This window comes from Nicotiana tabacum, chromosome 8 (genome assembly GCF_000715075.1).
Source record: "Nicotiana tabacum cultivar K326 chromosome 8, ASM71507v2, whole genome shotgun sequence".
Taxonomy (NCBI): Eukaryota; Viridiplantae; Streptophyta; class Magnoliopsida; order Solanales; family Solanaceae; genus Nicotiana; species Nicotiana tabacum.
In genome coordinates this window covers 74,935,367-74,951,862 of record NC_134087.1, presented here as the reverse complement: position 1 = coordinate 74,951,862, position 16,496 = coordinate 74,935,367, and the positions used below count along the sequence as shown (strand labels likewise).

The window sequence follows — 16,496 nt, the reverse complement described above, 5'->3', positions numbered from 1 at the left end:
TTATATTTTCGGGATCCTCCTGGATAATGGGATTTAGTTTTTAAATTTTTCAGGACCCTCCTGGATAATGGGACTTAGTTTTAAAGCTTTCAGGACACTCCTGGATAATGAGATTTAGTTTTAAGTTTTAGATGAGATTTAATTCGAAGTTTTCAGGGCCCTACTGGATAATGAGATTTAGCTTTTGAATTATTAGAGCTCTATAGGTAACATGATCCGATTAACACTCACAAATATGACCAGATCCCAAACTGGGGCAGAAAAATTTCTTTCGTTTTGTCTGTTTTGTTACAATATCAGGCGCCCACCTGGATAACAAGGGAATACAGTTTCAAGTTTTAGCAATCAGGCGCTCACTTGGATAACGAGGTAACACAGTTTCAAGTTTTAGCAATCAGGCGCCCACCTGGATAACGAGGGAATACAATTCATGTTTTAGCAATCAGGCGCCCACCTGGATAACGAGGGAATACAATTCAAGTTTCTGGTAATCAGGCACCCACCTGGATAATGAGGGAATACAGTTTCGAGTTTTGGTAATCAGGCGCCCACATGGATAACGAGGGAATACAGTTCGAGTTGTTGGTAATCAGGCACTCACCTAGATAACGAGGGAATACAATTCAAGTTGTTGGTAATCAGGCACCCACCTGGATAACGAATGAATACAATTCAAGTTGTTGGTAATCAGGCGCCCAACTGGAGAACAAGGGAATTCATTTCAGAGTTACTTCAATTCGCAAATTTAAGAAGCATCAGGAGCCCGCCTGAAGAACAGGGTCCACTTTTCAGTCTCATGTTGAAGATCAAATAGAGATTCAAGGAAGATTCAATACAAGAAATAGATAGGATTTTGTATTTTTCTTTCACTTTGCTGTAATTTTTCCTTTTATTTTTGATGTAATGGCAGGAACCGCGGACCAGAACCCCGACGACACTTCACTCGACTCTCCACCTCGGTACTCCATCATCCTTCTCACTTCTGAACTACACGTGGCCTGATTCCTTTATAGCCAAGGATATGTAGGCAGCTCAGATACCAGGGCTCGATCACAATCTTTTTAGCCACCTTTATTTTCTTTTGAATAAGCGTCGTGTCATAAATCAATTACGTTGCTTATTGTTCTTTTCTCCGAAAAACTCTTCGTGTTTCCAAGCAAAGAGGGGCAGCTGTAAGCACGTAATTTTTGACCTCCGCAAATTTTAAAGTTAGTTTTAGTATTTTAATATTTTTAAAATATTTGCTTGACTTTATTTACTATAATTTTAATATTTTTACTTTTAGTCCTAAGACATAAAAAAACATAAAATAGTTTTATTTATCTTGTATATCGTTTTTCTATATTTTTATCTTTAGTTTAAGATCAATTAGTATATTTTTATTCATGGTATCTTAATTTTATCATGACTTTAGCCTATTTTATTTACTTTTTACATTATCGTTATAACATTTAAAATTACAAAAAAGTAGTTTCATTTTAAAATTTTGTTTATTTACTTAACTAAGTTTAATTAATATTTTGGTAGGATTTTTGAGTTTGTCTTTGTCCAACAAGAAAATTTGTAGGCCCAAAGGTGTGAGTCCATTTCTTTTAACTTAAAACCAATTATTCTTAGTCCATTCTTCCCAACCCATTAGCCCATTTATGTGCAAGATTTAATCCTAACCATCTATTTCCTTCTAATCCAATGTCCATCATCCCTTCCCACCTCCATATAAAATACCCAATTATAGAAAACCTAAAAAAAAAAATCTTTCAATCCCTAGAACCCCATTTCCAGCCTTGACTCCACTCCCTCAAAATATTGAGCCGCCCCTCTGATTTTCCTCACTTGAGCAAAAGGACTCACGTTTAAAAGGGAGGCAATGGAAACAGAGTCAGAAATCGAGAGGAATGGAGGCAAGGAACCATTAATCTTCATTTATTTATTTTTCTCATTCAATTCTTCAACTTAGATAACTTATTTCCTCCCCAATCTTTAGACATGGGATAGATGCACATAGACATTAGAGTCCAAAATATCTCACCTTCTAACTTCTACTTCGAGTCGAGAAAACAAAAAATTCAAAAATTATTTTTGTTTGCAGAGTTTGGTTTCTTCTTTGGGTAAAGAAAAAAAAGAAGGGAAAATTATCAATTGAGGTGTAGTTGGAGTTTTGCTGATCCGAGTCCATTTTGGACTTCGTTTTTGAAATTTGTTCGAGGTCGTCAAAGGTCCGCTCGAGGTTCAGGTCCAGAATTCGAAATACAATTGAGGTACTATTGTTAGATTTTATCTCCTGGTTCAATTTTGATCGACACCCTTGCTGTATAAAGCTCTTCATAGAGGTACTTGCTTAATCAAAATCAGGAGGAAATTTTGCCATACAAAAGGTCTTATGTCTCTTCCCTTATTTCTTGCTTCTCATTCTGTTTTTAAAAAAAATTATATTTGACTACTTTGTTGCTGATTATATGACTTTATGAAATCATCTTGTGGTTGATGTTAACACTTGTACGGGGTATATTTTTAGCGAAATTGTTGCTATATTTTGGATCACTGCCTCTTTTATTTAAGCACATAAAAAAAAGTTAGTTTCAAGTTGTAGGCTCATCTGAAAAATTTTGAACTAAAGTGTACGCTAAGTAAGCTTGCCGTTTTGGATTGATCTCGAAGACGTTAAAGAGATTTGAATTTATGAATGCTTTTGATTAATTTGTTGTTATTCAATTAGGTATGATGGGGTTGGAAAGTTAACTTGAAAGAAAAGTTAAAACATAAAAAGTTTTATTTAGTTTAATTTTATTGTTTTGCATTCATCAGTGGCATGTTTAGGTCGGCCACACTTGGAGCAAGACTTAGAATTTTGTTTGTTTAATTTTGAGGCGAAAGGTCGTTCCATTAGTTAAATTTATCCGGGGAATGCCCCGAAAGATTTGTATATATTTTATTCCGGGGAATGCCCCGTAGAGCTTTGTAATGAGAGACCGAAAAATATAACTTGTAGTATTTTTGTTTTATTTTCATTTTTCTTTTTCTTTATTTTAGGTAGGGATGACCTCGAGCCTCTTTTCATTATTTTCTTTTTTTTGTGTGTTATTACCTCAATTCGAATATTTTAAAAGCCAACTTGATCGAGTACACAACCGTACTAGTTACGGGACTTGGAGAGAGCCTAACACCTTCTCCCCGAGTCAAATGAACCCCCTTACCCGAATCTCTGGTACAGACTTAGTTTTGGAGTCCAAAGTATTTAAAAAGAAAAAATCATTTTACAAAAACGATGACCTGACACACCGAAACTAATGTCAGGTGGCGACTCTGAGTTATTTTCCTTTTAAATACAATTTTTATCATGTTCTAATTGAAAAACCCTTTTCAAGCTTTACTAAATCTTTTATTAATTTTAAGAAGGTTTGGTGAGGTTTGGTAAAAAAAGGGGTGTGACATTCATATCAACTCACAACAAATAATATCTTCAGCTCTTCACATTCACAAAATCAAATTAAATAGGAATACTTCGAGATGTCTAGTTGTTGTTTTGACTACCTATCTCAAGGAGCAAACGAAACACATTTTTTTTAATTTATATATATATATATATATATATTATTTTTAAATTGTGCTTAAAAAAGTAGTAATTATATTTTGAAACGTGCAAGACTGTAAAAGAGAGAGAAGCTCCGACTTCTCTCTAAACGACTAATCCCTTCCCATTTCCTCATTAAATTTCTCCTTCTCATTCCTGTTCAATGCAATTCCCAACCCCTGACTAGATTCGATCCATATCCCCCCAAACCACCGGACAATTTAAATTCCCAAAAAACTCAAGTAGTTCAAGAGTTGAATGTCCAAACTTATACCCACACACCTGTCCCCACATCCCCTCTTCCTTCAAATCAAAACTCCTTCATCAAATATCGTATAGTCATGAACACAAACTTCTCAGAACACTTACCACCTTCCTCCACGGATCAAGACCATGAAATGTTCACTCCTGTTTTAGAAGATGGAAGAGGAATCAGCCCAACTATGGTACATATTTCACAAGAAGATAAATTGAGAATCTATGAGCCTTGGAAATTTTCTCTCATCATTAAACTCCACAGCAAAAGAACCCTTCATCATATCCTTAAACGAAAAGTTCAGGACCTTTGGAAATTACAGAAAACATCCCACTCATAGAGTTAGGAAATGACTACTTCATTGTCAAGTTATAAAACGAAGACAGTATGATCTCGATCCTTCGAAATGGACCATATTTTATATTTGGTTACTTCCTCTCTATCCAAAGGTGGCAGCCAAACTTTGTAACAACAGAGGCCACCCAAGCATATTCAGCGGTGTGGATGAGATTACCTCAACTTCCTACGGAATTCTATGATGGCCAACTCCTATAGAAAATAGGCAGTGCCATAGGAAGACTTCTTAAAGTGGATGCATGTACTTCATCCTCCTTGAGAAGAAGATACGCTAGGCTGTGCATTGAGCTACCCTTGGGAGTCCCTCTACTAAAATTCATCTACATTGGCTCCCATAAACAACCCATTCTCTATGAAGCCGACCATTTTCTATGTAAAAATTGTAGCAAATTAGGACACCTAACTAAAAATTGCTCCATTATATGGGATACTAACAGAGTTCCTAACGATTTCCAACCCCAGAACCCTCAACCCAGTAACAAGACATCAGTTACTCTAGATGACTGGCACACAGTCTCCTTTTCAAGGAACAAAAAGAAGCAAGAACAAAGGAAAAGCAAGGCAGTCACAACTACAAACCAGGATCCTAATATTGAGGTAAAGCTATACGATACAACCACTGGTAAGTATCTAATCACAAGAAAATTAAAATACGTTGTAAAAAACTCTATAGCTAGCTCTACTAATTTCTTGTCTAATACTACCAATGACACCCACATCTCTCAAAACAAGGCTCATAATAAAAAAATTTCTAATAAAAACAGTTTTTCAATCCTTGGAGCTGAAAACCAGCTAATGATTTTGGACAATACCGCTGATCAAACTAACCTAAGTCATATGAACCCGGTCTGCATGAACCCAAACCATCCAGCTAAACCAGTTCATGTATCTACAACTCCACTAAAAGACAAAAATGCTAGCCCTATCCCTAATAGGACTAATAACTACAATAATCCTTTATCAACTGACACAAGGCTTCCAAACATTAGCAATAACGAGCCTATAACCTCTACTCAACAAACAAAAGACCATATTAGTTTAGTTAATCAGCATGCTCAACCTCTAATAACTGACACCTCTACTATCAACTCTTATTTGTCCTACACTTTGGAACACGTGCCGAAACAAATCCATGCAAATCCCCTATTAAACCTAGCATGCTAAGTGATCCAGATTGCATGCAAACTGATTCAATCATTTCTTTCTCCCACGCATCAGACTCTTTAAATCCTATCTATAACGCATATCAATATGCCCATAATCACCATCAACCCAAGGAGAAGGTACAAGTTGATCCAAATCCTAAGAAACTATTGTCCACCAACTATGGACAACCTCCCTTCTCTCCCCCCTCAGCTTCAAAATATTCCCATCTTCTATGCATAACCTCCACTCCCTCAGGATCACTACCCAACATCTTAGTTGGAACTAGGGCTAATGAGGAGGGCATTGTCACTCCAACTCAACATCAATGGCCAAGAAAGCATAATCCTAATCCAGAATCCCCAGTTCCTTGCCCAACTGGTAGCGGAGGGGCTACACCTAGCAATGAACAATTATATGAACCAAATTTGGGCCAACAACATCATACAACCCCTTGCCCTAGGCATGAACAACAATCTCCTCCAAAACATGCATGCCCAGTGGAATCTCCCACTCCCCTTCAACCAAAACCCCTACATCCCTCAGAATATGGGACTAGACCTCCCTTTCTTCCCCCTCCCCCAGGAGCTAACAACCCTGAACTCTCTCCTAATGGTGTGGGACCCCATAGTCCCCAACCAGCAACCTCAAATGCCTATGAACGTGGGGAACATGGGGTAGGTGTCACACCTCCTTTTTTACCTGCGCCCGCAGGGGGCGTAAAGGGAGTTTTTCCAATTAAAGGACAATCGAAACGGGATTTATTATTTAATTCAGAGTCGCCACTTAGGAGATTTATGGTGTCCAAGTCACCGTTGAATCCCGAATCGAGGAAAAGATTGACTCTGTATTACAGTCCGCGAACCAGAAATCCGAGTAAGGAATTCTGTTAACCCGGGAGAAGGTGTTAGGCATTCCCGAGTTCCGTGGTTCTAGCACGGTCACTCAACTATCATATTCGGCTTAATTATCTGATTTTATACAATTATGAACCTATGTTCAAAATTTAACTTTTAACTGCTTTTATTATTATCATTATTATTTTAACAGAGAATTAAAACGTTGTGAAAATGTATCTCTAACCACGTCACATTAATGCACCCATGGTTATTGACATATTTCAACTCTGTTGAGATCTGGATTTGGGTCACATAAATGTGCACCCGAGTTTAAGAAGAGAACATTATTAAATACGCGCCTAAAGCGACTAGCGTATCATTATCTTGGGTAGTGCCGGGAAACTTTGCTAAATGGCCCATCCCGAAGTCTAAGTAACTTTACCAACACGTATAGAGGGCCCCGCAGCTTGTGTATTTTTATTTGTCGAGGCTCGTCTCATTCATTATTTTTAAAAGGAATTTGCAATGTCGTGGAAATGTTTCTCGAACCACGTCACAATCAATGTGCCCGTGATTAGCGACACATTTCGACTTCGTTGAGGTTTGGATTTGGGTCACATAAATGCACACCCGAGTTTAGGGAGGTAATGTTATTAAAAGTGCGCCTAAAGTGACTAACGCGTTATTATGTTGGGGAAGGCCATGAAATTTGCTAAGCGGCCCATCTCGAATTCTATATATTTATTATAACGATTTAAGAGGACCCCACAATTTATGCATTTGTTTTGATCGGCGAGGCCCATCTCATGTGTTTTTAAGAGGGCGAACCTAAAAGCAACTATGGTTCTCTACTTTATTCATCTTTTTTTTAAAAAAAAATAAATCCTAATTTATTCACTGAGATTATCCAGATTATTCAAACGTGCTTAACAATTAGAATCAAAGAGAAACCGTATTTACTTATTAGAAATTAATGAAATAGTGATCCCTAGAATCCTAGTTTAAGACTCAGAATACTTAAGTATTAGCTACTGGAAACACGATCGTGAAAACCCGGTTATTTTTAGGTTGATCCGAACTAATATTACTAATTGGCATTAATGAACCTGCTATTGAAATAGAGAACACGATTATCATATGGATTCAACTTATGCTACCTAAATCAAATTGACCAACTTATTGACCAAAACTTAACAGACTTGACCATTGCTTCACTGACTTATACTCAAACACTAATATTAATTTGGGAGGACCATTTGAGTTCACATGCCAATCAAAATAAAAGAAACTTACTCATGAGAAATGGTTTAAGCTCTGAATTAATATTAACCAATATGTCAAAATTCCAACTACTGAAGCACGTTCGGCTTTAGAAATGAACTTGATGTGGTCAGTGCCTCCTGCTTTCAACTTGGTTGTAATTTTAAACTGCTTTTGGTTCTTAAATTTTAAACAGCCAAATGCTCAACTAAATAAATACTAACCATACTAAGTCTAAAGCTAGAATAACCATAAATCAACAGTCCAACAACCTACATAATTCAACTTAATCAGTCCAGTTATACACCCCAATTAATTATAGCATACAGCAAACCAAACTACATAAGTTATATAAAAACATAATGAAACTATGAGGACAACAAATCTACGGCAGAAAACTTCAGTTTCATTTTCGCTATTCCGACAGGAGACAATACATTGAAACAGTCTGAGATGTGTACCTGGAAATCGAATCAAATAGAAAAGGAGAGGTCAGCAACAAGTAGTCAACTGGTATTCAACAATCAACAAGCAACAGTAACGGGCAGAAATCAACAACAGTTCAACAACAGCAGATGGGAGTTCCAAATAGCTACCGATACAGCCCAGAAAGTTTGTAAAAGACCAAACAACAACAACCAATATCACCACAAACAAACTCAACCAAGCGTATATTAAACCCGAAACTGAACCAGTAGACCACTGAACCACTTAAGCAATCAAAGGGAATCGGATTCACTGTCCAGGATTCGAGTTACTCCTACAGATGCAATGAAACCATATCTTTCTTTTTTGTTTTCTCTTTTTAAACTCTCCAGCACTCTCTTAAGATTTTCAGAAAAAATCCCCCCTTCTTGTCTAAAAATGACTCTATATAACCCCCCAAAGCAGGCCTGCCCCCCTCCTCTCTCAATAGAACTTTAGGCAGAATTTTTTAAACTAATTCTGCCCATCATCTCTCAAACCCCAATATATTATGTTTTCCCTCTTTTTAATTCATTTGTTCCCCACTAAACTTCTTTTTGTTTATTAATCCCACGCGGGTATGGGCAGCCTATTTTTCTATATCAAGTCCTTGTGACCCTCCCCATACCATTATGTTGTGTTCCCCACTAACACATTAGATTAAGGGTTAATTAAGTGCTTTACTGTAAGCCCACTTAGCAAGACCATTTTGCTAAACCTTTAAACCCCAAATTACCCTCCTAAAGTTCCTGAAATTACTGTCCTATCCAATCCCTTTCACTCTGCATTGAACCTTTGAACTCTAACCTATTCAAACCTACCAACTAACTAAGCTGAATCCAACAAACTACAATAGCTATAACCAATTCAACTTATCTAATTCAATCAGTAATTCAAACTAGAACTCAGGTCAGAATAAATAGCATAAAAATAAAGACTAATGCATTTGAACAAAATCACATTGAACTACCAAGGTCAAATTTCAAACCATGATTGACACAGATACAGGGGAATGACTAACTATGTTCACAATTCTAAATCAAACAAAATGAATGAAACATTGTCACATACTCGATGAACATAACTGAATTTATATGTAAAATGATGAACAACAAAAGAAACAAGGAATCAGACATCACAGAAAGTGAGATCATTTGAACTAGTAATACAAGTAACCAATTACAAGACTAGACACAGTTTTGTGCCAGAATATTACGGGCACTGACCCTTTCAACCAAACTAACGGACAATCATACTCAAACGATTCAGCATGTGACAACCAACCATATGAGAAAAACTGGACCAGAAAAAGGTCCGAAAGAGAAGAGAGGAATAAATTAAAAGATGGTGAAATACCATGAAGCTTAAGCAGATAAATAACAACAAAAATAGAAAAGAAAAAGAAGAAAAATACCTCAAGAACTCTGACACTAGACAATCCTGACTTGGACTCTGACTCAGACCTTTTTTGAGGTCGAACGGACCTTAATCGAGTGTTCTCAACTGAGAACACTTCGACTAAGGTCCACTGGACACCCAAATTCCTTTTCTTCGGACAAACTTCGACCTTTGGTTTTCTAGGTTTCTTGGGGGGGTTCGATTTGGAACTCGATCAGTTCTAGCAAGATTCGAGCCAGACCAAGGGCGTTTTAGGCACGAGGGAGGTCAGGTGGATAGCTGGTGTGAGTTTGGGGTTCATTAGATGAACTAGGGTTTTGGGTCCATTCCTTTGATCTAAGATTCGAGGAGCTCGGGGGTGATTCGAAGAAAACTGAGCGTGGGACTGGAACGAGGAAGTCTTGGGGAAGCTGTGGTGTGAATTTGGAGGCTATTGGACGAGATAGGGTTCCGGCCTGATTTTTGATCTAACATTCGAGGTACACGGCTGGGATTCGAGGGATAAGAGTTAGGGATCCGGAATGGGTAGATCGAGGGGAATCAGTGGTGGGAAGATAGGGTCGTTTGGACCACCGGAAACGCCGTGAGGCGATTTTCGGTAGGCGGAGCACGGTGGTTGAAGGCGGTGGATCTGTTTGGTCTCTGAAGCTCAGAGACGAATATGTGAGGGGGGTATGGCTTTGGGGGCGTGGGGTAAGGGATTGGACTTATATACGGAGGGGGTGTTTTAATCCTGGCCGTTGGATCAAGCACGATCAACGGCCAGGATCAAGGAGATTAACCCATACAACGTCGTTTGGTTTAAGTAGGGGGTCGGTTTGAACCGGGTAACGGGTCAGGCTTGGTCCTTGGATGTGGGCATTGATCTGTGACCGTTGGATGTGGCTTGGTTGAATGGCTGAGATTTTTTTGCCATTGAAACGACGTAGTTTGGTCCCTCTACTACGTCGTTTCACCATCTTGTGAAAGAAACTGCCTGGACCGGGTTTGGGACATGCCATTGGGCCAGGGATTTGAGCCCAATCCGATTTTCCTTCCTAGTTTTTTTTGTTCTTTTCATTCATTTTGCTTTTTTAAATTATTTTCTAAAATTAAAAACTAAGTTAACTTATTAAAATACTAATTATCTTCTAATAACATTTATCACATATAATTAAATGCCAATTAATAACAAAAATCACACAATTCCCCATTAAATGCTAAAAATGCAAAGTACATATTTTGTGATTTTCCTTTTTGTAAAACAAACTTGATTGTTTAATTAATTCCTAAATTGTAAAATCAAATCCTAAATGCACATGCAACACATATTTTTGTATTTTTCTTAATTAAAGTATAAATAAACATGCACAGACAAAAATACAAATAAATCACAAACAACACAAAACCATTTTATTTTGAATTTTTGGGAGTAGTTCTCATAGGGCAAAAATCACGTGCTCACAGCTGCCCCTCTTTGTCCGAAAACACGAAGAGTTTTCGTGCAAAGATAAAATGAGAGCAGATACGAGTAATTTTTGCCCGTTGGAATACTCCGTGTGAAGCATTTTTGAAAAGATTTAACCGAACCTTTGCTTCAAGGGTTTCCTACATATCCCTGGCTAAAAGGGAATCAGGTCAATATAGTTCGGGAAGTTTCGATAGCTGGGACTACCATGGGACTGCCTTTTGTTGTTACTGTTGTTGCTGCTAATGTTACCGCTTACTGACCTCCTTATTACACCCTGATGAAAGATAAAAAAGTTATACTAAGCTATGATCTATGAATTACAAAGATTTATTCTCAAACTTGGTCATGTGACTGTTGCTGCCTTGTTGCCTTGTATTTCCTCTGGTATTTCTTTACTTCTGATTTGACTTGTATTCTCCCTTGGTTACCGATCTCGAATTGCTTATTTCCTTCTTGTGAGCTTCGCATTATTTTTCCTTCGAATCTTGAACTGCCTTCCTCTGCTGGGGATTTTTGTTGTTTCCCGCTGGGGATTTTTGTTGTATTCTTCTGCTTTACTGACTTCAACAACAATTACTTCTTAAAATATAACACCTTCATTCTCCAGGCGGGCTCCTGACTTCAATAACTTCTTAAAGATAACACCTCTATTCTCCAGGCGGGCTCCTGACTTCAACCACTTCCTAAAAATATAACACATCTATTCTCCAGGCGGGCTCCTGACTTCAACAACTTCTTAAAAATATAACACCTCTATTCTCCAGGCGGGCTCCTGACTTCAACAACTTCTTAAAAATATAACACCTCTATTCTCCAGGCGGGCTCCTGACTTCAACAATTTCTTAAAAATACAACACCTCTATTCTCCAGGCGGGCTCCTGACTTCAACAACTTCTTAAAAATATAATACCTCTATTCTCCAGGCGGGCTCCTGACTCCAACTTAAAATTTAACAACCTCCATTCTCCAGACGGGCTCCTGACTTCTTCAACTTTTAAAATAAACAACCTCCGTTCTACGGGCGGGTTCCTGACTTCATCAACTTAAAATTTAACAACCTCCATTCTACAGGCGGGCTCCTGACTTCTTCGACTTAAAATTATAACAACCTCCGTTCTACAGGCGGGCTCCTGACTTCTTTGACTTAAAATTATAACAACCTCCGTTTTACAGGCGGGCTCCTGACTTCTACAGCAACTTGAAATTTGATGACCTTCATTCTACAGGCGAACTCCTGACTTCTTCAACTTAAAATATAACAACCTCCGTTCTACAGGAGGGCTCCTGACTTCTTTGACTTAAAATTATAACAACCTCCGTTTTACAGGCGGGCTCCTGACTTTAACAACAACTTGAAATTTAATGACCTCCATTCTACAGGCAGGCTCCTGACTTCAACTACTTCTTAATCAATGCGTTTTATTGTTGTTGTTCCTTCCTGCCTCCCGAACCAGTTTTCTTCTAACTTGAATCATCTTCTTTCAGAACCGCTTCCCTCAAAACTGGTATTTTATTCCTCTAAAAACTGCTGGGGGTAACACCAATATTTTATTCACAAATATGTTATTTTCCTTCTTTAAAGACTACTTCCTTTAAAGCTGGTGCTTTCACTTCTCTAAAACCTGTCGGGGATAACACTGCTGGGGAATTATCTTCCTTCTTTAAGACTAGTTACTTTCCTCCTTTTAACAATGGTGGGGATGACACTGATTCAAAGACGACTACCCTTAAAACTCGGGTTATCTTGCTTCTTCCAAGATTGCTTTCTTTAAAATTTGTATTGCCTTCTCCCGTATACTGCTGGGGATTCCACTTCCTTCAAACTTGTGTTATCTTCCATCTTCCCCCAGTGGGTATCTGATTTCAAGAAAATTTCACAATGAGAGAAAATTTTCTGCCCCAGTTTGATAATCTTCTTTGCGGCCATGTCTTCCCGCTGTCAATAACATTTCCTTTCCCTGCTTCAAATCAAAGAAAAATTTGTTAGTTTAAAACGTGGTGAGTGGTCGTGCCACTCCTGCTGGGGATGGTTTTTTCCCTTTTCCTTTCCCTGCTTTGCGTTTTATTACAAAACTTGCTGGGGATGATATTTCTGCTGGGGATGGTTTTTCTCTTCTCTTCCTTCCCCGCTCTGTGTTGTCCGATCATCGCGGAACTTGGTCGATAATCTGTCGAAGTTGTTCCTGCATCTCGCAAATCTGCTGGGGATCCTCTTGGAATTTGATCCATAACTTCTCAACCTCCTAATTTCTGTTTTTCTCCAACTTCCCCTGGAAATTTGGTCCCCTTGGAATCTAGACTCATTTATCATTTGGTCTTGCGACAAACTTCTTTTCGCTTTGGCGCCTTATCTCTGGCCTGTCCTATTCGCATTTTGCTTTGCACCGTTTTGGCAACTAGTAGTAAGCTCTGAAAAATCTTTCTCAAAACAAACTGCTGGGGAGATAAAGTCTTAAAACAAAATAAATGAAAAGTGATGATTTCAAAAGATGGAAAAGAAGAAGTCTTTCCGAACGAATGCTGGGGAGAAGAAAAGAAAGAACTTATCTGAATGATATAACCGATCCCAACGATCATGTTGTGCATTCCGGATTAATTAACCCAGTCTACTTATATCAATCAATCTTTCGAACGGCCTCAACTTGCTGGGGATAAACAGGCACTCAACTCTTTGCCAAATGCGGATCCTTTCCGCCAATCTTGTCGTGTCGCCTCATAGTGCCCTTCGAGGGGTTTTCACTGATAAGACTCTCTCATTTCTCTCAACTCCCGTCGCCTTATGGTGCCTGTGAAGGTTTTCACCGATAAGACTCTCTCATTTCTTTCAACTCCCGTCGCCTTATGGTGCCTGTGAAGGTTTTCACCGATAAGACTCTCATTTTATTTTTTCCAGCTGGGGATCAGAGTGTTACCGATATGATTCTCTCTGCTGGGGATTCTTTCGGCTACCAATTCATTTCCAGCCTATGATCTTCTTCTCTGCTAGGGATCAAAGTGTTATTCTCGACTTCCGTTTGCATGACTTGGCACTTCTCGGATACTGATCGGGAGGTCTTTTTTGGACATAGATATGGGTTTTTGTGTATGGCTAAAAGAAAAGGGGTATCAAAAGGGTTCAAAATCATTTTGATGGGTAAAACATTACAACTCTTGGAATCGAACTTTCTTCCCAATATTACAAATACAAACTTCTGCCCCAGTTTTTCTTGTTTGGGGATTTTATTTTTTGTTACACTATGACCGAGCCGTGAGGCGCCTACGTATCCTTCTTTGAGGAATCAGGTCAAACGTAGTTCTCAATTCCTTTGTTTTTCTTGTGACTTTTCTTTTGTCTTTATTATCATTATGTTTCTCATCTCTTTTCCTTTCATTTCCATTACTGATTCCAAAATAGGGGTATGAAAGAATAAATAAGGCTCAAAAGGAGAAGCAAAGGTTAAAGTGTTTGGATAGAAGAAAGAACTGCCTCCGTCATTTCTTTCTCCGATAAATGCCAAGTACAAACAAACAACAATTACAATCAAAAGAAATCATACATAATATCTCTTAACTGCGCCAGAATTGATAGCCATGTCGACGCATTTCCCTTCGACATCTGTTAAACATAAAGCGCCATCGGATAACACTCTGGTCACAAATAAACGGCCCTTGCCAATTCGGGGCGAACTTGCCCTTTGCTTCGGCCTGATGTGGCAGGATTCGTTTCAACACCTGCTGCCCCACTTCAAATTTTCTGGGGCACACCTTCTTATTGTAGGCTCTTGCCATTCTCCTTTGATACAATTGGCCATGGCATACTGCTGTCAATCTCTTTTCATCTTTCAAGTTCAACTGCTCCAATCGGGCTTTGACCCATTCATCGTCATCAATCCCAGCCTCAGCGATAATCCTAAGGGATGGAATTTTAACTTTTGCCGGTATTACTGCTTCAGTTCCGTATACCAACAAATAAGGAGTTGCCCCTACTGAAGTACGGACAATAGTGCGATAACCTAACAATGCAAATGGTAATTTTTCATGTCATTGCCTCGAACCTTCTACCATCTTCCGAAGCATCTTCTTTATGTTTTTGTTGGATGCCTCAACTGCTCCATTCGCCTTGGGACGATATGGGGTGGAATTGCGGTGTGTAATCTTAAATTTTTGACATACTTCTTTTATCAAACCGCTGTTAAGATTAGCACTATTTTCCGTGATGATCACATTTGGGATCCCAAATCTACAGATGATATGGGAATGAACAAAATCTACCACTGCCGTCTTGGTTACCGACTTGAAAGTTTTAGCTTCAACCCACTTAGTGAAATAATCGATGGTCACCAGAATGAACCTATGACCATTGGTAGCTGCCGGCTCAATAGGTCCAATGACATCCATGCCCTAGGCGACAAATGGTCATGGTACTGACATTGTATGCAATTCTGTCGGCGGAGAATGAATCAGATCTCCGTGTATCTGACACTAATGGCATTTCTGCACGAAACTGATACAATCACGCTCCATAGTGAGCCAATAGTACCCTGCTCGAAGAAGTTTCTTTGCCAATACATATCCGCTCATATGTGGCCCACAAACTCCAGCATGTACCTCTGTCATAACTGTCGTGGCTTGACTAGCATCTATACATCTCAGCAATCTCAAATCTGGTGTTCTTTTGTACAACATTCCCCCACTGAGGAAAAATCCATTTACCAATCACCGAATGGCTCTCTTTTGATCTCCGGTGGCCTGTTTCGGGTATATCCCCATCATGATGTATTCCTTGACATCATAAAACCATGGCTCACCATCCATTTCTTCCTCTATCATGTTGCAATAAGCATGCTGATCACGAACCTAGATATGCAACGGGTCAACATGAATTTTGTCTGGGTGGTGCAACATCGATGCTAAGGTGGCCAAAGCATCGACAACCTCATTATGAACTCTTGGGATGTGTCTGAACTCCACTGATCGAAATCGCTTGCTCAGATCGTGCAAACATTGTCGATATGGTATGAGCTTCAAATCCCTTATTTCCCATTCACCCTAAATCTGATGCACCAGGAGGTCCGAGTCTCCCAAGACCAAGACGTCCTAGACATCCATGTCTGCAGCTAACCGTAAGCCCAAAATGCATGCCTCATATTCAGCCATATTATTGGTACAATAGAAACGTAGTTGTGCCATAACAGGATAATGATGTCCTGTTTTAGAAATAAGTATCGCTCCTATTCCAACTCCCTTCGCATTTGCGGCTCCATCGAAGAAGAGCTTCCAACTTGGTTCCTCAGATAATTCCAATTCATCTACATGCATCACTTCTTCATCAGAAAAATACGTCCTCAAGGGCTCGTATTCCTCATCAACAGGATTCTCGGCCAAGTGATCAGCCAATGCTTGGGCCTTCATAGCCGTCCTCATCACATAGACGATGTCGAAGTCTGTGAGTAATATCTGCCATTTTGCCAATCTCCCTGTGGGCATAGGCTTCTGAAAAATATACTTCAGTGGATCCAAGCGTGAAATGAGATAAGTAGTATATGATGACAGATAATGCTTCAATTTCTGGGCCACCCAAGTTAGGGCGCAACATGTCTTCTCGAGTTGAGTGTACTTAACCTCATAGCCTGTAAACTTCTTGCTGAGATAATAGATGGTTTGCTTCTTCCTTCCCGTAATGTCGTGCTGCCCCAGTACGCAGCCAAACGAATTCTCCATGACCGTTAGATAAAGAATTAACGGTCTTCCCAGCTCAGATGGAACCAACACAGGTGA

At 39.1% G+C, this 16,496-nt stretch overlaps 1 long non-coding RNA gene across 1 annotated transcript; it reads left to right on the top strand.

Moving 5' to 3' along the window:
• Positions 1 to 1,380: 1,380 nt before the first annotated feature.
• LOC142162736 (uncharacterized) lies at positions 1,381 to 3,008 on the top strand. The gene is made up of 2 exons (XR_012694078.1): positions 1,381 to 1,901; positions 2,090 to 3,008. It is a non-coding gene; the product is annotated as an uncharacterized LOC142162736 (long non-coding RNA).
• Positions 3,009 to 16,496: the final 13,488 nt, after the last annotated feature.